Source organism: Numida meleagris, chromosome 19 (genome assembly GCF_002078875.1).
Source record: "Numida meleagris isolate 19003 breed g44 Domestic line chromosome 19, NumMel1.0, whole genome shotgun sequence".
Lineage (NCBI taxonomy): Eukaryota > Metazoa > Chordata > Aves > Galliformes > Numididae > Numida > Numida meleagris.
In genome coordinates this window covers 12,683,592-12,709,978 of record NC_034427.1, presented here as the reverse complement: position 1 = coordinate 12,709,978, position 26,387 = coordinate 12,683,592, and the positions used below count along the sequence as shown (strand labels likewise).

Sequence of the window (26,387 nt, the reverse complement as noted above, 5' to 3'; positions counted from 1 at the left end):
TATTCGTGTATTCAGCAGTGCAATATAAAATCAGCCCGCAGTCATGAATATGGTTCTGTTCACATTTCTTTCTGCGGGGTGACAGAGGCTGTCCCTGTTATTCTCAGCAGATTACACCTGCAGTACTTCCATAACGCTTGGGTTTGGCTATGTTTGAAAGCCTACCTGGAAACATTTCCTGTGGGTTCATCGTCAGATTAGGAAAACTCATGAGATGTCACAGACATGCATATCTGAGGGGAAACTACAGGTGGCAACAGGTATCAGCGTCATGGCTCAGGCTATTTGCAGTAGAGTTTGTATCCAAGACTTTCGGTTCTAAAAGAAAAAAAGTTAAATTATTGCTGGCGTGGTTTTGCTTTGAAAAAGGAACTGCTGTTCATGGAGAAAAGATTTTGCCTTCTGGCCAAGTGGTTATAGTAGTGAGATCTGGTTAAATAACTCATTTCATCACAGCTATTTTTTGAGACTAAACACTGTAGTCCTCACCCAGCCAATCGTAACACTAGTTTTACTTGGAATGTGTCAGGGGTGGTTAGGGATCACAAAATATAGACCGATGTGCACAGCAGAGGCTTCGTTAGGCTAATGTGGAATTAAACAAGCTCAAGGTATAATTTAGTCTTAGAAAAAGAGAGGAGATAAAGCCTGAAATGAAGAGAACTCATCTCTAAAATAAAGTCTGTATGGCTGGAACCACTTTTGTGGAGCCTTTGTTGGGCTCGGCAGCTCCCTGGCCATCACCACCCGAGGTGTCACAGCCAACGCCTGGCTCGGCTCCAGCCGCTCTCCTGGCGCCTCAGGAGGCCCATGCTCATGCACACATGGCTTCTGGAAGGGCACAGGGGAGGAGTATGTGTTTTCAGGTACTACTCATGCTGGCTGTCTTGCAAGTCAAAGGTATGTTTCTGAACCATCCCACAGGAGCTTGATCTTAGGTATTTTTCATCTCTCATCCACTGATTTTACTGAATTTTCTATGTAGAAAATCAAGTCTTTGCAATTGTCGTGCTGCTGGGTGCTTATTTAGAGTGTCAGTAGTTCAACTCTAGCTATAGTTTTATATAGACTATAATGTGTGATAGCCCTCTGGCTTTCAGTCTTTAATTTCTGACAACTAGAGAAAATGGTTTAAACTGTAGTGGGGGAAGCAGGGAATCCATCAATATGTACATTTTTCTCCTCCTAAGATTAAATAAAAGGTTGTGCATGTATTTACATTTTTTTCTTCCATAGTATATACTGTACAGTTATATTTGGAATGGGTCTTCAGAAAAGCTGCAGAGGAGTTAATGAGAATAGGATGTTTGTACAATTCTGTAAATAGTTTTTATATTTCTGGGAGCAGTGATCGTATATCTTGATTCCTTCTCTCTAAGCTAGCCGGCCCTCCTGGGCTCGCATTTAGCTTAAACCTCTGGCAAGAGTTCCAGAGCATGGAGACCAGCTGAGGACCTGGTCCAGTGGGCGAGATCCAAGAAAGCTCTCAGATGCCGAATGTGCAGCTGACAGGGACTTCAGGAGCCGGAGCCCAAGGATGATGGGGAAGAGGGAAAGCTGTGCGAGCCCGGAGCTACCCTCAGCCGAAGCTTTCGCTAGATGTCCCTTTCCTGAGCCCACACAGGCACCGCAGACAGGTGCCCCAAGAGCTAGCCCTGTTCACTCATGGCATTACTAACGCACAGGGGAGTCAGTGTAAAGCCAGTTTGTATCCCTGGTGTCTAGGACACTGTCTCCAAGACACTCCCCCCTCTGAGAGAACACCTCAGAAGATATTCCTTTTTCACTGTCTCTCCTGTTCACCTTTTTTGCTTACACTCTGTAGGGCAGAAGTAAAGGGCAGGTCAGTTGATCAGCCTGGGTGGCCGGGCGCTCAGTGGAGAGGCAGTTCTCAGTTTCATAAAGTCCTTTGGTACTGACTCGACTTGAGGTTTAGAACCTTTCTATTTGTCTTGAAACAGTTGTATTTCAAGTTCCTTGCTAAAACAGCTTAAAAATGCTGAGAGGTGTGTTGGGGGAAAAACGACACTACTACATAATCCATGTTCCATCTCTGGATATCTATGAAATGAATCTTGTTCGCTTTTATCTCTGTCACAGAATGATTGGCGTATAATATCTCAGCTTGTCACATTGATATTGGTGATCAGAGTAATTTGCTCCAACATGCATGCTAAACCCTCAAAGGTTAGAGATTCCTAAAATACAAACACAGAGGATGGATTACTGCCCTCATTTCCTGGTTTCTAATCTACCGGTGAAGTGCTAATATTCCGCCATGAAATAGCTGTTACACCTCCGTAAGTAATTTCAGCATCCATTTTAACTGCATATTTCTAGTTTAGTGGTCTTTTCTTTGTGTAAGGACCAGATCTTCTTTGCTACTCGATTACAAATTATCACTAAAGTCCGAGTAATTGGAATCCATTTGGGGAAGTGGGCATAGATCCTATATGCGTATATAAGTGGACGTAAGAACCCCTAATTTGGCGGCCAGGTCTCCGACTGATCCTGCCATTGGCTATTGCTTTGTTGCCTCATTTATAAGTTCCAGCTACTCTTTGTCTCTGCCTGTCCTCTCTGAGCCTCAGCTGCCTGTGCCCCTGCTTGCTAATATAAATGCAACACACACAGAGGTCAGAAAGTTCTTTCTCTGCAGTTACTTTACTTGTATTGTGATGTGTAAGCAAAGCAGTGCTGAAAACATTGCTTGCACCATCTACCCATCACAGCATTTCACTTGCAGTTAGCAAAATGCTCCGAGCTTCTACGGTATTGAAGGTGCTATTTAAATGTAAATTATTATTTACAATATCTTATGCTTTGTATAACTTTTTGGGAAGTTTCATCTCTGCACTTGTTTGCAGCAGCAAATCCTTTCATAGCCATAATTTATATGCAAAGATTCTCCCTGTCCTATCACGCATTTTCCAATATATTTTGATGAAGTCTGAGTAGTTCAAATTGAGCTCCAGCATTGTGCATTTTATTTAGTTCATATCTTATTTGTATTAAATTTTGTCATAGGTTAAGGCTTGCTTTTATATTCTAGTAAGAGAGGATATAGAGTATGTGATTATGCAAGGTCTTTGTTATTTATATACGCTGCATCCTGTGTGTGTGCTGCGCTGGTGTTCAAGTGAAATGCAGGATTCTATTTTAATTCTCCTAACAGTGTATGATCATTAACAGCTACTGCACACGGTAAAAAATAAAACGTGCAATTCAAAGAAGTGCGCGTAGAAATAAATATAAGACAGCACGTAAAAGAACGACTGAGATAAATGGGTTCTTTTCAAATATCTAACTTCTCTTTGGTTTAAGAGAGGCATCCTCTGTGCTCTCTCTGCTCCAAATGGTACTTTAAAAAAAAAAAAAAAAAAAAAAAAAGAATTCATTGCTTTTAATAACATTTTCAGCCATGTGGCAAGAGTGGGCTTCCTTCTTTTTTTTTTTTTTTTTCCCCAAGATTGCAATTTTGAAAATAGCAGAAAAGGTCACAGCGTATTGAACGCAGCGCTGCCGTTTCCTTAGCACTTCTGAATTTCAGCCGGGTTTGCTGTAGGTCTTTGCTGAGGCGATGAAGCGGTCAGCATCTTGCTCATCCTCCTTCCCGCCAGCAGCTGGCAGGGCAGCCCTCGCCCCTCCCGCCCACACTCTTTCCTCGGGCCCGGTTTCCATTGCTCTGCTCGGCGTCTGCTCGCCATCCCGCCCGGGAGGAGAGGCAAGGCCTTATCTCAGAAGAATGATCCATCAGCTCACTGACGCCTGTCACTACAGTATCAAAACATCATACACAAGATGAAGGCGTATGCCGACGTTTCCCTGCTAAATAGGAAGTTCTGGTTCTTCCTCATTTCCAACTGATTTCTCAAGATATGTAGATCAGTACTGGTCGCTTTACCAGGAGAAAAATAGCTGAACTGTCATTATTCTCTGCTTTATTGATTTGCAACTAGAGGCAATAAGAACATCAGGACGTTTTGATGAAAAGCAGACACCTGCCAAGCACACAAAGTCCTGTTCAACTTGGAGAAGCTGTGAACTTTGGAGGTGCTCCGGATTCGTCACAGCCGTTCTCGCTCCTCCTCCTGCTCCTCCCCTCGTGGCCTGGTGCAGCACGGAGCCCTCCCCCACCCCGTCCCATCTGCCCTTTGCTTTCTGCCTTTGGCTCTCAGTCAGAGTAGCACGGTGCTCTTCTTCGCTCTTCAAAACACCGTACGTATTCGCATTACGCTGTGTGACCGTGGACACGTCACTCAGATTTCGCTATGTCTTCTCTCTCTGTAAAACAGGAGCAGCAGGGCTTCCTCAGCTCGCTAGAAGGAGGAACACACTGAAAGCTGGGGGTGCCCGGTGGGACAGCCATGGAGCTGGGCGACAGAGGACGTGCCACGTCCGTGTCACTGAGGGCTGCTGCCCTTGGCAAAATAAAATAGTAAAACAGTAAAATAATCATACCGAGCCAATAAAGGCATCCTCCCTAACAGCTCTCGAGACTCAGTTGTTTTCAGGATTCCAAGGGGTATCCCTCTTCCAGTTTAACAGCAACTCTTTGCTCACCAAAGACAATGCACGTCAGCGCTGCTGAGCAGCTCATCATTTCTGACAGCGCAGAGCTCCTGCTGTACATAGGGCAGTATTTATAATGTTTCTGCAAGTGTCTCTCTGATTGCAGCATTCCTTTGTCTGACCTATACTTTCAGATAAAAGTGTTTTGCTTAGAAACTACGAAATAAATCACCGGTAGGAAACAGACACGTTCCTTTTCTATCAGGGACTAAACATGAAAAATGGTTGCAAAGAAGCTAAGTGTAAATGATGGAGTTCTGTGACCAGTTTTGGCTCCGCTGAAACAAAGTAAAGGTAATGTGCAGGAGGCATATCTCAGGGTCACCGCAGTCATATGTCACATGCTAGAGCAGTACTTTATTTGGCAAGGAGATCAAAGAAAAGCTTTTTGTTGTTATTATTCTATATGTAGAGAAATGGAATGGGTTTTCTCCCTTTTGATACTTGTCATAATTGTGCTGCAGTTTCGCTGGGCCCAGAGATGAGATCACCTTCTCCACAATATGATTACATTTCAGTAGTTAAAAAAATTACCTAAGTGCTAAGTGTGATTTGACCTGCCTTTCCTGTGTCGGACGGCTGAAGTTATTTTACATGAGTATAAATCCTAGCTGCTTTGCACCTTTCTGCGGCTCAAAGAAGTGTTACCTTGGGAGCCGGACTCACTGTGGGCAACTTATTGCATGTTCTGTGTCTCACAGTAAATCTGCGAGAGGTTTTAAGCTGAAGAGAGAAGTAAGTTGTGTTTTTCCTCAGTGAAGTAAGAAAATTAATTACCAAAGTAAAACAAGCAGAAAAATTACTTTTTTTGTATTCTCTTCTTTCTGTAACCACGATGCCAAACAGAAAAAAAGTCCAGGTTGTAAGTGAAGCAGCCAGTTATTGAAACACTTGTAGAGAAAAATGTTGATATTATATAGGCTGCAGTGATTATATTTTACAAGCCATGCTTTAGCAGTGTCACGATACCTTGCAGTTGTCTTTAATGCTACCATTACCAAACATTCCAGGCATGCCAGTGTCTTCCTCCTCGGTCTGTGCATGTGATACAGAGCGCTTCTCCCAGAAGGGCTGAGGGTCTGCTCTCACCACCAGCCCGAGATGAACAGATCAATTTCTTTGGAAGGGCTGTAATTAAAGGAGCAAGTGTATTTCGTAGAGTCTGCACAGTTCCTCCGTACCCCGCAAACCGTTTGGAAAGACAACCTTGTGTCCCTCAGAGAACGGGGCCTCAAGCAGTGGAACTCCTCCACTTTTTGGAGCACTGACAGCAGTTGCTGTGTTTGTGGATTTATTTCCCATTTACTTAGGCTAAGGAGGGGATTGTCCCATAGGAATCACTCACAGTGTTACACGTAGGTCCCATTTTATAAAGTAAAAAAAATGCCGGTGAAATTAATGAGAAGTGACAATAGAAAAGGAAATCAGCTAACGATGTGGCTGAGGTCAAACTTGAGGAACGAGCACAGTGGGTTAAAACATCAGCACAGTAATGTAGGTGTGAGCAAATGAACCGTCTAATAAATAATTAACAATTAATTTTCTCATGTCTTTTATCTTTACCGCTTTTTTTTTCCCTCTACTTTTCTACCCTGTGTTTCTGTTTTGCATTTTCTATGTTCCTGCAATTAATTAAAAAACAAAATCAAAGCGCAGGGTTACAAAGTTCCAGTAGTGAAATCCTGCTGGAATGAGAAGTTCTGCTTCTCCGATCCTATTAGTTTGTGCTCGTGTCGAGGGCTGGATGTGCATATTTTATAGACCGTGTGCACAGCTCGGGAACGCCTGCTCCTCCTAGGCAGGCGGCTCGAGTGCAGCCCTTCTCGTTCTGAGCAAAGGAAGCTTTGTTTTATAAATCTCCAATGCAATGTACATGCAGTTTTGTGTCATGTTATATTGTCATATGACAAGACATGAACCAATGTAAGCCATCGTAATGCAGCACAATGCATTGTATGAGTTACACCTTGTCAGGTTTTTTGGCTTCAGAAGGGAGCTTTTCTCCCAAAGGGAGTAAGTGATGCTAGAAAAAAATCCCCGTGTTACCTAGAAACTGACAGGTGCCCCTATTTTCTGACTATCCAAATTAAATTCAATCTGAATGTGTTTCCACACAGCAAATCCAAGTGTTGCTTTACTTTTAGTCACTTCCCAGTTTTAACGTCAGTGGTCTGCTAACGTGATTAGCTGTTTGCCTGAGGCAGATAAAACCGGACAACAGAGGAGCTCAGCAGTGTCTAAGCTCCCTGCCTAAGAAGGGATCAGCGCCTGAGACCTACACTTGGGCTTGGGAGAGGTGGTGAGCATAAAGCTTGGTTATGTCGCCATTAAGCCGAGGAGATGTGCGTACACGTTGTCTTAGCACAAATGCGGGAGCACATCATTACCTGCATTGCGTACAGGTGAGCTTCACCGGGCAGAAACCACTAATTGGGTGCTGAATGCTACATCTTTGTGGGTGACAAATGTGGGGTGAATGCTGTGAGGATTAAAAAAACGTGTATTGTATTTACTTTCTATATTTCATGCTATTCTGAAAGGTTGTCTTGTGACAACTCACTGTTCCCCTTTATTATCTGATGCCTTAAACAATAGAGAAAATCTTGAGCATGAATTCTTTGTTGCACAGAATACCAATTTACAAATGCACCATATGCATCCCAGTTCAGGAAGCTCTCCATAGAACATTAGCAATTCTGCTAGTGGGTTTCTTTATAAGTATTACAAAGAAATGATGTTTGTTTCATTGAACAACTGCAGAGTAAAATATTACCTTCAAGTTCAGAAGTCCCCTCAAGTTGTGATACTCAGCTTTCAGCATTACTTCACACTCAGGGCAATTCTTCTAACCCTTAAGAAGCATTGTACCTCTATTGTACCTCTATTGTACCTCTATTGTACCTCTATTCCCTCGAAACCAGTCACCACCTCTTGTAGTGTTCAGATGGTGCTGTCCAAGCACTGCAGCAGACCTAGGGAGAAGGAGTCTAAGAAAGAACTCCAGGCTTTCCCAAACATTTTTAAGAGGAAGATACTTGGATAAGTTGGGACTCACACATGCGTGTCCTTCCAATTCTCACTGCATTTCTTTAGGCAGGATACACACTACAGATATATTCCTGTTCCAAATAACTTCCCTCCTGGGTGAATTTTGCCACAGGGCAGCAGGGCTCACATTTCCTGTGCTACCACTTAAACTCTCCATTCCTCCTTGGGCCAAAGTCTTAAGCACAGTGAAAGTAGAGCAGATAACTCTGTGTGTGTCGCAGTGAACATTATTAACAGTTACATCAGAATTTTCCCAGCACACTTTTTGTCTAACAGGAATTAGAGCAGCATCAGTTACTGAACTGAAAGATTCAAAGATTTGGTTCTTCTTTCACTTACGGTTTTTGTTCTGTTCTAGTTGTTATTTGTCGTTAGTTTTTAAATCTGGTCCTATTAATGATTTGTTCTTTCACATCAAAGTCCAAGGCTTGTCTACTAAAGCACTGGATTTATGAAAATTTGCCCCACGAGTTTACAGGTGGAACCCTAATTTGTATCTGCGTGAGGTGAAAAAAGAGATTGAAAGTAAGTGGCCAAAAGAAGCATCCATGCAGAAAATTTCGGTCACATTCTGGAGCCTTTTCTCCATCAGCTTCCAAACCTCTCAGTTTTCAGTCTCTGCTGCCCCCACTTTCTATCACTTGTCACAGTTAGTACCTGGGCACCCACTGGTCCTTCATGGGGCAGTGAGGCTGATCAGCAGGAATTTCAGAAAGCCTTTCATGCTTGGGTCAAGCTCCTGAAGCAAAAGCTGGGCGCGCTGTGTAGCAGGACTCAGTGCTCCTGCAGAGCAGTGGCTGGGGGTGAGCAGAGCACTGCAGAGCCTCCATGTCCTCATCCACCTGATGGCATCCCTAACGTGCAGCTCTGCCTCCTCTCCGAGGTCTTCCTTCTCGCTGGGAGCCTCTTCTTTCTTCTCATTGTGTCGAGATAAAGTGGAAGTTTGAAACACGAAGAATTAGTGGCGCTAAAGGCCAACACCTTCTGTATTTATCAAAGAGCAGTAGTGCAGCACCAAGGAACGCCGGCATGGCGATGTTCTGAGGAGGGGCTGCTGGCTGAGGGCTGGCTGCACGTGGGGCAGAGCAGCTCCGCATCCATCCAGGAAATACCTGCTTACCAGGAGCCTTGCTCTGCTCGCTGCGTGCACCGGAGATGCAGTGCCTCTCCAACTCTCCCCCGGCAAATGCAATTTTAAAACAATGCAGAACAAAGAAAAATGTGTTCCTAATATAATTATGCCTTCTGCAACTTAAATCTTAGACACTCAGTTTCATCTCTTACTTAAATGTATCTGTGTATTTTAATAGGAACATTCAGCTATGCTTTTATTAATGCAAAAACATTAAAGCACTATCCCCGAATACTAAAGCCTTAAAGGGCCATTTCAAACAGAACCTGTCATAAAATGTGCTCTCAAGCGTGTCCCCTTTAAGAGATTCAAGAATTAAATGTTCCCGTATGTGAATTTTATTTTGTACAGCACATTTGCTTTATGGCTACAATTAAGTTAGATGTGCCGATAACAATGTCTGCTTTCCATTTTAAATCGCACATTTCAGACAGTGTGCATTGTTTTATTATCTAATCCACATGCTTTTAATTGCAATTATGGTCCCTTATGAGTCCCCTGGGAGGGCATGATTGCAATTAAAAATGTAATTTAAATGTTAATTAATTACATTCATTTTCTAAACTGGGAAAATTTCATTTATTATTTTCATGTGTTGTGCACTTATCCTAAATGCATTACCTTCTAAATGTTTTTTTTTCAAATTAAGTGTTATGTTTATAAAACAGGGTGTTTAATACCCTTTACAATTTTGTTAGGATGTTTATACAAATTATTACTTTAAATTAATTGATTCCAAGCTCTATGCACGATTTATATGTGTCATACAAACCCGAACAGAGTTGTTTTTGATATTCTGCTGAAATCACATTAACCCGTGAACCAAAAAAATGGATCAGAAATACAAGTTTTACTGCAGGTAGATCCTTTTTGCTGGGCAGAAGATGGGCAGTCAGGGCTGGCTCCCAGTGGCCGGCTGGCTGCTCTTGCCACTGGTTTCAGGAGGTGGGAGGGAGTCCTTGCCCTGAGCAGGCTCTGCAACAAGTGCAGCGGGCAGGGGGAGTGCTTGCTGGAAATGGAAGGCACGGAGCCATGGGTCTGGCTTCTCAGAAACGAGAAAATTGAAATCATGCCATTAAAAAAAAAAAAAAAGTTATTTCTATTGCCTTCCATTTTTTAAATATAAACCTGCAATTCTGGTGGCTAGGAACATTATCTGTAGGGCATGAAAACTGAGATTTGTACAGGATCCTGGGACTCCATGAGCCGAGGGTTGGTGAGAAATGTCACACGTCTCCCAAACCATGAGCAGCTCACAGTGCTGTGCTAACAGGCATGCAGAGCCATGTCCTCATAGCACGGGCTGAGTCCTGCTGGTCTGTGAGCAGGAGCCTGAGCCCAGTGCCCAGAACAGAGCCCTGCTCAGGGCAGCGCCGTGTGAGGGAGCTGTGAGTGGGGCAGGAGCACACGGAGGGGCCGACGGCCTGGACTCACTGGGATCTGGAATTAAAACTGCTTAAAGATAGCCAGATCCGTCCTATTATCTTTGCAAAACATATTCTTCTTGCAAATTTGTGGTCACTTCAATTAAAAAAAAAAAAAAAAAAAAACAAGACCCAAACACTGTAATTCATTTTCACAGAGACCGTCAGAAAATAAACCAATTAAGCAAGGAAAATTCAGAGTTCTGGTGCTCGAGCAGGCTGCTGCTCCTCTGAAGAGCGAGCCGATGCTGGGTGACACAGCTGGAAGGTTTTTGTTTGAAACCGCCGCTGCAGGCTGGGGCTGTACGGGTGCTCTTTTGGAAGGGTTTGAACGTTAAAAAAGTCATGTTAATCTGAGCTGAAAAATGCATGTTTTTAATTGTCTGTCTGCACACCCTTTTTGATTGATTTAACTAATTACTTTAATATTAAAAAAAAAAAAAAAAGAAAACTAGTTTAGGCTGAACCAGTGCAGAAGGCTGCATGGCTTTGTTATGGAATAATGGATGGAAAGCAGGTGAGCAGGTAGGATGCTGTGACAGCAGGCACAACCGAGCAGCTCCCAGACACCAGCTCACAGGAGCTTCGCCCCGACCCAGTTCCACTCCTGCTCCTGCAGCGCTCAGTGCATCCCCTCGGTGCTTCTGTCCACATTTCCCTCTCTGTGCTGTGTGTGTCCCATAGATTGCCCTTGCTTTGACTGCTCCTCACAGTGAAACAGGTTGTGGAAGTGAGTGGAGGTAGCTCTGTGGTCTCAGTTGTAGCATTAAAAACAGAGAAACAAAAGAGCAAAAGGGAGAAAAGAGCAAGGGCTGAGCTTCAGACAGTCCTTAGTCACGTGTCAGCTGCTGTCTGTAGCTAAAAAAATAACGGACTGCTTCTTTACATGTACCATTAATGAGAAAGAGAAGATTAATTCGTTCTTAACTACTAAGGAAAGTCTAAATCGGTTTGGGGTGAATTAGCATCTCCACGTAGAATTTCTTTCTTTCCTCCCCTCCCCCCCATCACATGTGGTTCTGAAGTGAAACGCTCTCTGTTTGTCTGCGTGGTGATCCCGGGCTCCCCCCGGCGCCCATGGGCACATCGCTGGGCCGCCCACCCCAGGAGGAACGGGTGCCTCTGGAAGCCATTCCCTCAGCTCTGGATGCCGCAGTTCATTTTGTGACGGGGGATCAAAACGATTACATGGCTCCTGATAACCCTCATTGACTATCTATTGAAAAAATCAGATTCTAAATAAATTACTATTGTACTTTTTAAAGCCGTGCGTGACACGTCCTACTTACTGGATGACCTGGATAATTTCCATAAATTAACCTCTCTTACCTTCCATTTCCTCTGCCATCCTGCTGCTACCTTCCCACCACTGCTCCATCACTACATAACTCATCCGGTGGATGGAGAAGACAGTGATGCTGCACTGAGTCTTAAAGTGACATTAAGAACTTACCTGCCTAAGCGTTCATTTGCATCTTGCTCACCAGACTTGTCATAGAGCCGGGGAGATAATATATTATGAGATGTATACTGAATTAGCTGTCAATTGTAGTGAAGCTCTCCCTTAACTATGTGAGGAGAAAGCTGTTGAATGAGCCTCAATCTTGCCTTCTTTTTTTCAGCTGAGATGTTTCATTTTAGCCGCCCAACCCCAGCCAATTTTATTAAGTCTGCTGTCAGCTGTGACCCCTGCGGAGGACTGGCAGGGCTGAAATAGTTGTGCTGCCTGATGTCATTTGTGGCAGCTCCGGAGCCCACTGCTGCGCAGCACGAGGAGCTCCAGCCCCGCGGCAGCCGCCCCCGCAGCCCCAGCCCCAGGTGCAGGCGACCCAGGTGATGCTGGCTTGGCACCCCGTTCTTACAGCAGCAGGAGTGCTTTAGGTATAGTTAATCCTGTGCAGATCTAATTTCCGTAAGTCTGTGATCAAAGCCGAGGTTAAGGGACCAGGAGAGCACACTGTCCTTTTAAGCACCAAATTCTACCCATGCAATTCTCTTTATCTGACATGAAAGCAACGCTTTCAAAATTTCATTTGCATTATTGATTGCAACTTAACTACTGTTATTCTAATTATTTAAGGTGTCCTCCGAGTGCAGTGCATCCTCTCTGTTTTTAATGCACACAAGTCGCTGCCCCTCTGAGCAGCCTGCCTGGTAAGAGTGATGCTGAACTCGGCACAGCACAGCCCCAGCTACAAGGGATGCCTCCACACCCTGCAAGGAAGAGTAATGCGAAAAGAGAGAAGATAGACCTAAAACTTAGATGATCCAATTGTAGCTGCCTGAGATCACAGCACATTATATTCTTTACACGCCAAAGAAAGTTTAAATCCTGGAAGAGTGATACTTTATCGTCAAGGTAACCAGAGTAGGTTCACCAACAATTTACGTGGCTCTTAAGTCTATTTACATGCTTGTTTACTCGGCTTTTCTCTACGAGGAAAAAAGTAGTTACCTTAGCAACTGCCTCATCCCATAGCATCGAGCTTCCTTTCCCGTCGAGTGTCTTCTGCAAGAGCTCTCAGAGCATTTCGTCAGCACATCTGCCTTTACCCAGTGCTCTCCGGGACAGGCTGCCTGTCTGTCTGCAGCGTGTTTGTCCAGCAGGGAGAGGGTTTGGCTGTGCAGCCCAGAAGGGCTCAGAGATGCACCCATGCCTTTGAGGTTGCGGGGAGCTGTGCGAGGGCAACGCTGAGGCAGAGACGTGGGAGCAGGACGAGCCAGGAGGGGTTCCCCCACGGGATATGGACGTGGCCGTGCTGTTAGCACTGCTGTGCCACAGAGCTGGTGTTGGCCCACTTTATTTACTGGGTAGTGCCATCAACAATCATTGCTTCAACACTCAACCCACATCTCCCTCGAGAGCCTGCCTTCCTTCGCAGAATTTTATTCAACAAAAGTTATGAATTCCAGCACGGTGGAGTGCAGGCACACCCAGGGGTGAGGACTCATTAGGCTCTGCATGTAAATGGTGAGTGGAAGGGGCTGCTGCTTGTGTCCCCTCGTCTGGATTTGGAGTTCAGTTTTTCATCAGCTCCTGCTCTGCAGGAAAGCAGGGGTAAATGAGATGCTGCTTGTACTTTCTCTGTCCTTCCCTTTTTCCTTTCTATCCGCAGAAAATTTCGACCTGAACTCTGAGTAAGCATTGGCTGTCTGGGCGAACTCCCAAAAGTTCAGCAAACTAAGTCACCAGCCGAGGCCCTGTTTGTGTCTTTGTTGTAACAGTGTTTATGAGAGAGCTGCCTTCATCAAATGCCCTCGTTTTGTTTGCTTTCCTTGCTCATTTTGTTTTAATTTGATAACTGCATAGGGAATTCAGACCGACTACAACGTAGCTCTTATTCTAGAAAATAATTCAATTTCCCTGAGTGATCAGGGCCAGATTTTTAGTGTATTTACACATCTTGAGATGAAATCCTAGCAGGCTTCTCAAAAGAACCCATCAGATTAAAATTTTGACTCCTTTCTAACCTGCTTAAACACCTGTAAAAACTCCATACCTACCTACACCGCATCCCTTCTGGATGCCTTTGAATAATTAGAACTTTTTTTGTATTTACAATTCCCCAGTTGCCTTTGTCTTTCATTTCTCAATTCCATTTCCACCCCTTTTTCCACAGTTCTGACATATTTGTCTCTGCTCTTTGTCTGCTCCTTGGATTTTTATTAATAATGTGACTTACATCATTTTGGTTTATTTTAACCTTCTATTCATTATATTACTGCTCTATACTAACCTAATTTAGCTCGCACTTTCTTTGCAGCACAAACCCGACAGTGTTATAGGCCCGGTTACCAGAAGACAGGTCTGCATATTGCAATACTGCAATAACTGTGGTTAATAAAAGTAATAGCTTCATTCAGCTTTTAGCACAGAGATATTTTCCTCCCTTGAATCCTCGATGCTCCAGTGTCCAGCAGCCTCATGGCCTGACTTCTATGGCAAAAGATTCTGCAGAGCCATGGGTATCCCTTGCAGCTGGGGTGTCCTCCCAGCCTGGCACCGCCACCAGCACCGTGTCCTCCAGCTCAGCCACCCCATCCGTTCCCGTTGCTGCTGGTAGAGCTGTGGGCCAGGAGGGAGCCTCACCCAGCGCCGCTGCCAGGCTGGCACACAGCGTCCCCTTCGCAGATACAGGCTGATCAGAAAGCCGAGGAGCTGAGGATCCTGCAAATTTGCTGACTCCCTCACTTTTGGGGGTTAACAGATTATTCTGTTTTGGCCTAATCTGTCCAGCAGTGCTAAAATCAATATTAAGGTTGGCCTGTCACTGCACCTCCCTCCTGTTGTGAACACATTATCCAGACCACAGCAGTGCCTGGAAAGTGGAGGCTGTGGTTTTGCTCAGCAGAGCAGATTCGGTAGTGCAGCTCTCGCCGTGCATCTGGCAGTGGCATCTGGTGTCTTTCCATGGGGAGACAACCAGTGCTGGGGGACATGTGCAGACCATCCCGTGCCTCCTGCCCCTCCTTGTCATGTTCCTCATCCGAGGCAGCTCGTTCATTGGAGCAGCGAGCAGCCCTATCCCAGCGCAGGCTGAAATCTTTCTGAAATGATCCCTGCCAAATAAAGCAGTCACCAGCCTGCGTGGAAGAGTCGAATGCTGGAGACAGCAGCATTTGTTTTTTCCTGAAATCGTGTAGCAGGTTCTGTCCTGGTTTGTGCTGCCTCTAAAACAGGAGTGGGTGTATTTACTTATTTACACACTAATGACAACCAATAATAAATACCGTTTCCCACCCAAGAACTTGAAAGGCCTAACCTAGGCACGCAACTATTTGAAGCTTACTCCCACTTTTGATGATTGCAGAGGTGATGTGAAAGCCCCGAAGCAGACCTGCAGCTCTGCTCCTGCGCCCTCAGCCCTCTGCCGCTGCCCCTCTGCCCACTCCCTTCCTTTTTCACTCTTTTTAATGTCTTACTCTAAAAAGTGTTTTCCCCAAGTTGTGTCCCGCCAACTCAGCACTGCGTGGCTCATTTTAGGGTATGGTTCAAGAACATTTGGCTGATCTCCAGCTGCTCAGTTGCCTTTTTCTTTATTTGCACTCTCTGAGTCATATTTTTCTTTGAAGTTTCTAAAGTGCTGAGGAGCAAAAGCCTTTCCCAGTATTTCGCGTTGTGAGGTGTAGCAGGTTGGCTGGTGAGACAAGAGCAGCAGTGAACCAGTCTCCTTATGGCCACCGTTGGTCCCCCAGTGCTGCGTATCAGGGTCTCTCCTCCAATTTAAGGTGACACCATGCACCACAGACCCTCTGTCCCATCCTCCAGCCGTGACCTTTTATATTACTCTGTTGGTCTCAGGCCAATGAATGGCTGTAAAACCTCTCTCTCAACCGTCTATTTCCTTCATGCTTTCCTTTCACTAAGGCTATAAGGAAAGCAGAGGGATGGCTATTCATATGTCTAGAAAAAGCTGCTAAGTCATTATCTTCTTGATGGTGCTGTGAAGGACTCTGATCAGTTGGTGATCCGTTCTTCTATGTTTCCTTGATGGCAAGACCGTAGTCTTGGTATATAGACGTTGTATATACCTTCTTGGTTGTACACTTAGTCTGGAGACAACTTTACTGTGTGACTAACTTCTTTCACAAGTCCCTTCACCTCATCACTCCTTGCTTTCTTCTGGCCAAATGGCGTGGCAGAGAAAGAGCAATCAGTGCTTCAGGTAATAGCTCGGGAGGTCACGTTTTTGTGGCCAGGTGTTCAGCGCCCTGCGCAACCTTCCGCAAACCATTCAGCTTGGCTGTCTCGGTTTCCCCATCTGTAAGGGGATATGAACATTTGCAGAGCACTTTGGGTTGTTATTAATTCTTCATAGAGTATTAGAAATGTGGTGAACACTTAAAGATGCTATAAAAGTACAAAGTATTATTACTAAACTCAGGCAGAGGAAGTAGCTGGCCCATAAGGTGCTTCTTTCATCAGTCCTGCAGAGGAAAGTCCTTATCTTTATGACCTAAACATGGAATTTTTATTCTGCTCTTGAAGAGGGTTAATGGATATATTTTAAATAAAGCTCTTCTGACCAAAGCTGGAGGAGCACCATCAAAATGAATGAAGCTGATGATTTCTAAAATTTTTCTTATGCATCTCAGTGTGAAACAGAAAGCAGGATTGCTTTGTGCATGGCATAACGCTTTCTAATCTGCGGTGGAAGGCTCTGCTGAAGTCACTTGCAATTGGCCCTTTCCTCTTACCCTCCAATAAACAGTAGACTCAGGGAGACTATAATGGCTTGACAGTAGTTGCACATCCTGGGGTATAGCTGCTCTCTTGAAAAAAATAAAAAGGATGTCATGGACAAATGAATGTTGACAGTGGCCATACCAAACAATTCAAGAAAAAATTGCAGTTTTATACGTATTCCTGCTCCCTTTGTCAATACTTTAAAGATGGTTCTTATTTCAGAGCAGGTATTGATTGTGTATAGGTTAGGCCCCCGGTTCCATTTGTCATTTCTGATATTATAGCATGTTATCGTTTAAAGCTGTAATGGGAGAGGTGGCTGAGCTTAAAGCAAGCTGGTTGTCTGAGGCTTTGATGAATGGCTAGATGGTCTTTGTTTCTGCAGCAGCGAGCAGTTGGCTGCTATTTGCTTTACCTTTTATCCAAGAATAACTGTGTGATGGGTTCTGGAAGTGAACAGTATCATTTTGTCAGATGTGGTTCAGAACTAGCCGGGTGGTCCTAGCAAAGCAGCTGAGGGATTTTTAACACTCGACAGGATGTGAGCAAAGGCCCTGCATAAAACTGAAACAATTCTGGCTCCACATGGCTGCCTTGGTCAAAAAGTTCTCAGAGTTGTTTTTAAGGTGAGAGGGCTGGAAATGCTGGAGGGGTTGGAGCGGGGAGGGATGATGCTTTTAAAAGCAATTCTATTCATATGGAGGGATCTTATGAGAAAGATCAGAAGACAATAGTTGGATTAGATTTCTTTGATGAACTAACAAACTTGCAAATTTTTTGCAGAGCTAAACAAAAGGTCTGTTTCTCAGATGCAGGGAGCAGCCCCACCCCAGCCCTGATAACCAGGCTGGTCCAGTGTTTGTGCACGGGTCTGCAGAGGGAGGTAGCACACTCTCCTTGCATTCCTTCCCTCTGCATCACTTGCATTTCTCAAGCCTTTGGTATTGCTTTCATGAAATCACATCTGTTTGTCAAACTCAAAATGCGGGGTTCCTTTGTACCTCTGTTCCTCTTTGTTTGAATCACTCAAAGTCTGGAAGTGGGGAGTGGTCCCCTCCCCAGCAATACTTGTGTGTGTTGGCTTTGCAGAACCTCTTCTATCAAATTTTGATTTCACAAATATGACACTCGTGGACGTTTCACAGCCTTATATTAGACAGGTTCCATTTAGAATTTGAGTTTAGCCCAAGTCGGTGCAATACCAATGTCTGCCTCAAACCAAGGCCCGGCCCCAAGCCAGTGCGTCTGAGCAGAGGTAGATGAGGTAGAAACAGCAATACCTGGAAATTCTACCTCACTGGTTTGTAAACTCAGCTAAAATATCTCAATAGCCATTCACAGCTAGCTTGCATGCAGTAGTCTTCAATGCGGCTTTGGAGTGCTGTGCTTAATTGCTTCTGAGTCAGGAGCAAGGTGTCTTAACAGGTTGGGCCTGGAGCCTCCAGGTATCTACCCTTAATTTGATAATCTGTGACTGGGAGCTCAGACTGCTTGCCGTTCCTGCCTCTGGTAGATTGAAATGGGAGCTCTTAATCCTATCATTGAAGCTGAATTGCCTGGACAAGTAGCAGCCGACTGATCCCACCAGTTCTTTTACAGAAATGACAAAAGGCTGCTCAGCAGCCCACACAGCTTATACCTCAGTGCAGCTCACCGTATGATGGCGGGGGAGCTCTGCTCCACGTCTGGAAGGAGAAAGAAGTTACCTTCACTTGCATGGAAATAGGAACAGACAGAAAGGCTAGAAGTCAATTCTGCAATTCTTAGTCCTATAAAGTAACACTGAATGTTAACAAGTCCTTGTTTTTCTGGTTTTGGGGGGGGTTATTTTTATTTTTTGTGAGATTCCTGTTAGATCTTAGCTTATGACAAGTTATGTATACTGGAGGAAAAGTTGGTGGCACGCGAACATGGATTTGTAGGGCTAGCAAGATAACAGGGAGAGTAAGCAAATAGAAAAGAAACCAGTTCAGATGTTGGATCTGTATAAGGTAAGAGTAGCACCAAACCCCATCTCTCTCTCACATGCACCCTGACTGAAGCCAAGTTTGGGGTTCTGTGGCTGCTTCAGAAGGTTGAGCCAACTCTCTGCACTCTTGGATCATGCCTCCCCACTGCTCTTGGCTTTGGCTGGAGCTGTTAATGTAAAAATATTGCAAGATGAATGCTTCTGACTGCAGAACATAGCCCAACATGAAGAGCCTATGCTCATACTCCATCAGGATAACATGATGCCTGGAGACCCGGCTTCCCATTCACCAGCCCAGGCTGAGGAGTAGATAACAGAGGGCGCTGCAGTGTCATCCCGTGGTGTCTCCGATGACACTGCACAGCTCCTGTGTGCACTAAGGGTCACTCTGCTCTCCTCACAAGAGCACGCTGGGCAGCATCCCTGGCCAAAGTGTCCCTGTGCACCCGTGCTGTGCCTCCATGGGCCCCAAAGGTGACTGAATTTCAGTGAGGCTTTCTTCTTCAAATTGAAGGGTGCTGTCTAACAGTAAAATAGTGTTCTATTAAATTCGGTCTATAGCAGATCCACTACTGAGGGCTATTGAGGCAAATAAGAGCAGGGTGATGGCAGCGCGTGGTCATAAAGTTGTAGTATTCAAAAATGTAGAAAAAGCAGGTTGTCAGATTTCAATAAAGCAGTGGAAATGAATAGATACATCTCAGAGCTGGATGCTTCCTAGTGGGATGGAATTTGAATAATAATATCACACTTGAACCACCGTCGGGCTGGATTAATGGCCAGCACAGGCAGAGCGCGGGATGGTGGGGCTGCGGCAGAGGGGCACAACTGGAGGTGTTCCTATTGACACACAGCAACGCTTCTGCTTGTTTGCACACCGAGTGAAAAAAAAACAGGGGAGGAGGAATCTGGGAATTATTGCTTTAAGCTGCAATTTTCAACAAAGAAACCTTACCATTCCAAACTGTCTAGACCTTTAAAAATAAAAGATGTGCAGTATTTACAGTGCTCTTCAGTATTCATGAGGCTTTGCTGCTTGTTGTAAGGCGAGATGAAAACAATACTCAGTAGATTTTCATAAGTGACACGCAACTGTAAGATTGATAGATGATGTGGATTTAATGTATGTGGAGTTCAGCGCCAACATAAAAGCTGCGATGTACCCAAACACTGGGTTTATTAAATCCCTGTTTCCTTAAATGATCATCCAAAGCTTTTCACCATTTTCTTCTACCAGAAAATAAAGAAAAGAAGGTAGGAGAAGAGAGAGGAGAGAGAGGGGGAAAAAAAGAGGGAGGGATTCCCCTTAGTTTTGGTAGAGAATTACAATATCGGAACTGAAAGAGACAAATATTTAGACATTCTCTCTGCATAGAGATTAATGCGAAAGTCAGAAATACATGGAATCCACTTAAATTGATGTGATTTAGTTATGAATGGTTAAACAGAAGTATTCTTTGTCAAATGCCAAAACCTATTGTATTAACTCTTCCCTCACCCCAGCCGTCCTGTGCTGCCTCCCAGATGTACCTCACTCTTCCCAGAGCCCAGGCCCTCTCTCCCCGCTCCCTGTGTGCCAAGGCCAGGCTGGTTCAGGAAAGCGCTCGTTCTACTCCAGGAGAGGAGCTGACGAAGCCAGCAGTGGGGAGCAGGGCAGCTCCTGCTGCCTGGGGGAACTGGGGATGGAATGGAGACCTCCATGGGGATGGGATTGCAGACCGGCCTGGAGGAGCCTTTGCTCCTCACCCTCGGCTCCCACTGGGAGCTCTCAGTCAGCACAGAGCTGTTGTCCTCACAAGGCAGTTCCCCTGCAGCTTCGCTAATTTGTAACAGCATTTCAGCCTTAACCTGGTATCAAGTGGATTCTTTTTTCTTTCATTCCACCTTCGCTCATCGGGCTGCATCCTTGTGAGTTAGGGTGGACTTTTAGCATCCAAAATCCTCTTGAAAACGATTTCTGAGGTGCTTCGTTGCTGCTGTTTGTAGGGGTGCAGCATCCACCCCTCCTCAGTAACGGCCGTGGGGAAGGCTGTCTGCCGTGCACTTACAGCACTTCTTAACAAAGGTGTATTTGCTTCTTAGTGGAACATTTCACTTAGTTTCAGGGTCATTTCCTGTGACAGCTGAATGTCTGTCTGCCTTATCACCTCAAGATTTAGCGCAATGATATAATTAGTACCGCTGTGCTCCTTAACCCGGCCCGCTGCTGGAAATCAGGCCATTTTCGCTCAGCTGAAGGGAGCAAACAGCATACAAACTGCAGTCCGTCTTAATCGTGTAGACCAAATTTGCCTTTTTTTTTTTACTATTATTTCTAAGCCAGTGGTATCAGCACTCTGTTTACCCCTTGGTGTGAACCACTCGCTCTGGTCTGGTGGCTGACCCATGGCTTTGGTGCTGCTGCCCCGTGATGCCCAGTGCTGCTGCAGCGGCTGCAGGCAGGGACCTGGGCTGTGGTGGCTGTGCTGGGACCAGGGCTGTGATGGAACTGGGGCAGTGATGGGGCTGGGGCTGAGCATGGCTGAGTTCTGCTCCTATGGGCTCTTCCTGCATTTCTGAATCAGTTGTTCTTCAGGTATCCTGCAGCTTCCACACGAGAATTTAGATTTTGGTCTTTCTCTTCCCTGCTTTTTCTCTTGTTCAAAGAAAAAAGAAAGGCTAGTTCTCCTAAGGATGAGTTTGACAATTTAAATCACTTCAGTAATTTTTTCTGCCATTAAAGCTTTCTCACTAGTTATGCTGGCAATTTTTTTTGTAATACAAAGGAAGAATTTAAACCAAAAATAGAAGGAAGAGTGGACAGACATGGAAAGCAGGGAGGTCCGAGCATATTCCTTTGAATTTTTACAGTTTTTACAAGTTCAAATATGTGACTGTGTTTCCACACCCCCCCCCCCCCCAATTGCTGCTAAATATCTGAGGACATAGTTTACACTAGGAATGTTTATTGGAAAAATAAACTTCAGCAAATACTCATGCAAAACAAATTGCAAATCCAGTGTGGCAGCACATTTACATGAGAAATCTAGACCTGAGGTGTACTCTCATGCATGGGGCAGGGAACCTTCTGGGTACCTGGTTTCTAGAACTGTGAATCCACCTCAAAATTCTCATGACAAAGGGATGCATAAGGAAGCATTAGCAGAAAATTTGAGTTATCAATAAGGTACTGAAGGAAATTTTTAATTTGCAGTTCAGGAACTGAAATCATCAGATCATTTTTGCTTGCTTGGTATCGCTGCCCATGGAAAGTGCTTGTACTTTGTAAAGTCTTTAGACTTCTGCATAGATGAGATGACATTTTCTCATACACGTCATCAGCTGAAGAAAGTGGAGGAGTGGAGAAAATGCATAAGACTCAGCAAAGAGAACATAAGGAAGAATGTGAATTAATATATGCAAATAAAGTGTGCCTATTACTATAGTCATGCCTCCAGAGCTACTCCCAGTTGTGTTTTCTCAGCTGCTTCATGGAGCTGTTCTCTGTTCTCGATAGGTGCTTTCCCTTACCTACAAAAACTTGCTTAGTGCTGCTTGTCCTCGTTTTGTTTTGTTTTGTTTTGATAATTGAGTTTTTCCATGTGTGAAATCCCAGTATTTTCTTTAAATCAGGAGGATTAAATGCTTGAGGGACGCAAAGAATTTTAACAAATTGGAAGGATTTCAGGAAAGGAACAAAACATGAGAAAGTTGGGAGTTCATTCACCTCGCTTTCAGCTAACACGAACACAGGAACTTGACAAATCTGTGGCTTTCTTTTAAAAGAATTAAGCACAGTGGGGAAGCATTAACATACATTCTAGACCTTCTCTCTGCTTCTATTCATGCATTTTTCCTTTATCCCTCTTTTCTGTCCTCACCTGTTTATAATGGATTTTACGTATTTATTTACAATTTTTGAGGCATTTATTAAGTAGCCTAACTGCTATTTCGAGCTGCTTTGCGTTTTTGCACGACGCTCACCTGCACACTTTCAGAGAGGTTTTTAAGGTTCTTGTGTGCCTCAGTGCAGACTGACCAGGAATTCCCATCAGTGTATTCATTTACAGATGGAGAATGGGTGATCTCTGCAACTGCTTTCTACGTATTTCTTTGTCAGTATTTCTTTGTCTTTACGCCTTCCTGACGTAGAGGTGGGACTCTCAGTGCTGCTGTGGGTGGTGCCGTTGGTTCTCCCTAATAGCTTTTATCCTGCCCTCAACTTCTCCATTGACCTGATGGTCTTTCGCTTGCTTTTTTGGAAGCTGATGTTTTATTTTTCCTCCCATTTCTTGTGCAATGTTAAATGTGTCGCAGAAGTACTCTGTACCAGCTTTGAAAGGTATAGGTGAAACCTGTATTTTTGGGAAGCAAATAATAGAAGGGAACATCTTGCTGTTTTTGGAGATACTGATCCTGCATGTCTGTGGCCAGCAGCCTTCATGGGAGTGTGCAGGAGAGGCGTGAGATCAGGCAGCAATGTCCTCTTCTTGGGCTGAGGCTCAAAGATTTGAGTTTGCTTCTCATCTCTGCCACAAATGTAGAAGCTTTGGAAGGAAGATCCCCTATCAGTCCCAGCACCTTTCTGTCACAGGTATATCACAACATACAATCACATTCCCTTTTTATAAACTCATCAAGCCTGGTTTTCCAAATGCCCCCCGTATTCCTAAGGTCCTCCGTTCTTCTTAAGGCACAGGTGATGCTCTTTGTTTGATCTCTGCATAATACAGGCAGTGCCTGAAATAAGGAGGCTCTCGTTTCACCTGAGCTTTCAGCTCTAACCGCAATAAAACAGAATTAAGAGCAGGCACTGAAAAAAAAAAACAAAGCAAAACACAAAGAAGAAGCCAAGAAAGTGCGGACCGGTGTTTGTTGGGCTTGCTTTTCCACCGCAGGGCTGTGGCAACGGCACATCCAAGTGTTTTCTCACAGAGGTAACCTATCATGGATGTGGCTTGAACTTTTATTTGTAATTTCCAGGCGCCTTCCAGACCGGTGCATTTCGTACACTGAGGTGACTACTTCGAGTTCGCTTTTTTAATTAAGGTTCTGTATTGTAACTAGTCAATGTACATTATTGGGAGAATGAATGTCAATGCCAGTGCTTTTTCTTTCTCTCCTTTATCTTTGTCAATGATTCAAAGACATGATTTATGGTTAGTCTCCGTCTTTCAGGATCATCCATCAAGCGCCGGTTTCACTACAGGGCTCGAAGTTGTAAATCATGCAGAAAGGCTGTCACTCATCTCGTTTAACCCTTCAAACACAGGGATGGGAGAGGAGGGCTGTTCTTAGCAGAGGTGTAAGAAATAGCAATAAAATAACCATAACATTGATGGAGCTAGTCTAACTGATGCAATTAATTGTTCTTTGTAATGCGATAATTGTTATGAGGGTCAGCAGAAAACAGAGCATGACTCCACCCTCTGAGTTCACTCCGAGAACCTGAGGGCCTTCAGGGCTCCATAAAATATGTCACTTTTTTGTTTTCTCTTTTGAGCTCCTTTCAGATTGTTTAACGTCCATTACGGACGCCAGGAGCTGGGTTTCACTGTAGAATCAATCGTGGGCTACTTCTGATCATGACCTTGCAGTGACTGAGGAAGTGCAGAAGCCCATTAGCAGCTGCTGTTTTCAGCTTTGTAAATTAACACTTCTCCCTCTTTCTTTACCCCACCGCTCCCCCTTTTTTTTTTTTTTTTCCCTCTTTCATTTCATCCCCTTTTTGGACAGGAAGACAGCGAAAAATGAAACGTGTAAGTGGCACCGGAGCTTCCACGCTGGGCCTGGTGTCGCGGGCTGGGGGCTGTGGCTGAGCAGCTGATGGCTGCTCCGCGTGCTCCCTGCTCCACTGCCAGCCCGGGTCACGTCCAGCTTCAGCTCCTGGCTCAGCACCTCTGCCTGCCCCCAGCACACAGCCAGGGAGACCGGCGCTAAATAATGAGGTGCCGTTCCGCTTTATCTCGCTGTTTTATTTATTTATTTTTGGTTCAAAGTTGTCGGAAATTGGTAATAGAGGGTTATTAATGAAAAGTGTATGTTTGGGGTCTAGTTGTTTAGATTCTGCAGTGACTTGATGGCAATTTTATCCCTGAATTATGTATGGCTCTGTTTTGCCTAGGTAAGCTGATACAAACAACAAATATAGTTAGAAAAAGATATATCAGTAAATAAACTGAAAGGTTGTAAAATATGAATGTTTATCATCCAGACGGTGCTGCTTCTCTTCTTTTTAACGTGAACTCTACTTGAGATGGTATATAGGAGCTTGGGACTTCCTCTGCTCCAGCAATCTCTGCAGCTTGTCACAAAAACAAATGACACCAGAGGGAACCTTGCCTTATACTGTATGCCTTTGCATGAACCTCAGTCTTCTTAAGGTGCTCATAATTTAAATTTATATCTTGATTTATCGGAAGATGAGATCCTATCCTTCCTCCCTCGCAGACCAACGCTCCTTTTAACCCAGGCTCCTTTCTGTTTGCATTTCAGTGTTTAGCATCTGCTCACCTAACGCGGGGTGAGTGCGAAATGCAGAGCAGCAGAGGGAGGTGTGCGCTCGGCGGTGCGTCCCGATCCCATGCTGGCAGGGCAGAACACGCGGCAGCGTTCCCCCTCCCTGCGTTAGCCCTGTGTGTACAGAGCTAGTTCCTGCTGTAAAGCCTAGCACCTGCTGCTGCCTGGTGAGCCTGGGCAGTGCTCTGAATCTGTAAGCAGGAGGCCTTTCTCTGCTTCCTGCCGAGGGTCCGGGTTGTCAACTGAGAATAACTTTGGAGGACAGCATCTCTAATCATCTGATGCGATTAAGAGAAACGTTTACTCCTCCGTTCTCTTTTTTAACTATTGTCCATTGTAAGCATCACGATACGTTAGCGCTTGTTTTATTCTGGCGTAAAGTCCCATCCCTCTGGGAACTCCAAGGATTTCTGCTGCTAAAATATAGTGGAGATGAAGTTACAATGTTAGCATCTCTCTGCAGCCTTAATTAAGACTGCTCTTCTGATATAAAGCCATGGTGTCTAATTACCAGAGTGCTGTCAGAAAGTAACTTTAAAAAAAAACCCTGTCAAATAAGAGTTGAGAAGACCAGAAATGTTTATTCAATTACCAATGTATAGCACTGGTGGAATTTTTGTAAGTCCAGCAGTCCGACTGCTACAAATTCTTTTCTCAGTGTCCCACCTCAGAAGATAAATTCTAGTTCCATCTCCTCTTCACCAAGCAGTTGGGTTTTGTTCAGGTAATGGTGGGCTTGTTTGAGCAGATATCGGAGAATTCCCTGCCATTTTTTTTCTGGCACATCTCACAAAGTATTTGAAGTGTATTCCACATCTCAAAGTCAAATCATGGCAGAAACATCCATCCATTTTACCTTCAAAACAAGCAGAAACTGAGCAGCGCAAAGCTGTTTGTTACCCTGTGGCAGTCTGGAATCCGCTTCAGGACTCAGCCCTCGTTGCTGTTATTTTCTTACGCAGCCCGTGTCCTTACCTCCAGAACACTCATATGTAAGACAGAATCTGGCCTTTGGTTTGCCAGGCAGCCCTCAGGGCCAGCGCTTGCTCGTTATGGGTCTTACCTGGAGAGCTGATGAGCTGCAGCCGGGTTCTGATGACGGTGTCCTCCGGTCACCAGGCCAGGACGGAGCCAGGGGATTGGATTTGGCTCCACGTGCTTCATGGCTCTACCTGCTGAAAATCCCTTTTTTCTGAGATTTGCATAAGATACAAAATAAATAAAAAATAAAGGAGAGGTAATATGATGAATGCTGACAGGTACATTTGCTACAATTGATTAAACACTTCTGCCGTCCGTACGGTTCTCTTTCACCCGCCTCATGTCTTCCCAGAACGAGAGGTGTGAGTGACTTTGTCACTGACATTAAACAGTTGTATATACTTGGAGCTGCAAAATGCTATCCCCAGAGTTTGTTTACTCGATCTGTATTTCCAATCAGTGCAGAGGGTTTACTAAAGCAGTTCATTACTGATTTATTTATGATGTATTTAGATAGCAAATATGGTTCTGTCAGCAGTTGCTGGCTAAACAGTGTTGACAGACATTAATAGCATA

At 44.6% G+C, this 26,387-nt stretch overlaps 1 protein-coding gene and 1 long non-coding RNA gene across 2 annotated transcripts in view; both read left to right on the top strand.

Moving 5' to 3' along the window:
* Window positions 1-26,387, top strand: part of TSHZ2 (teashirt zinc finger homeobox 2) — a 210,948-nt gene that overhangs the window by 89,943 nt on the left and 94,618 nt on the right. The gene's annotated exons all lie outside the window — the stretch shown is intronic.
* On the top strand, window positions 1,248-4,660 carry LOC110408113. The gene is made up of 3 exons (XR_002444169.1): window positions 1,248-2,006; window positions 2,101-2,300; window positions 3,960-4,660. It is a non-coding gene; the product is annotated as an uncharacterized LOC110408113 (long non-coding RNA).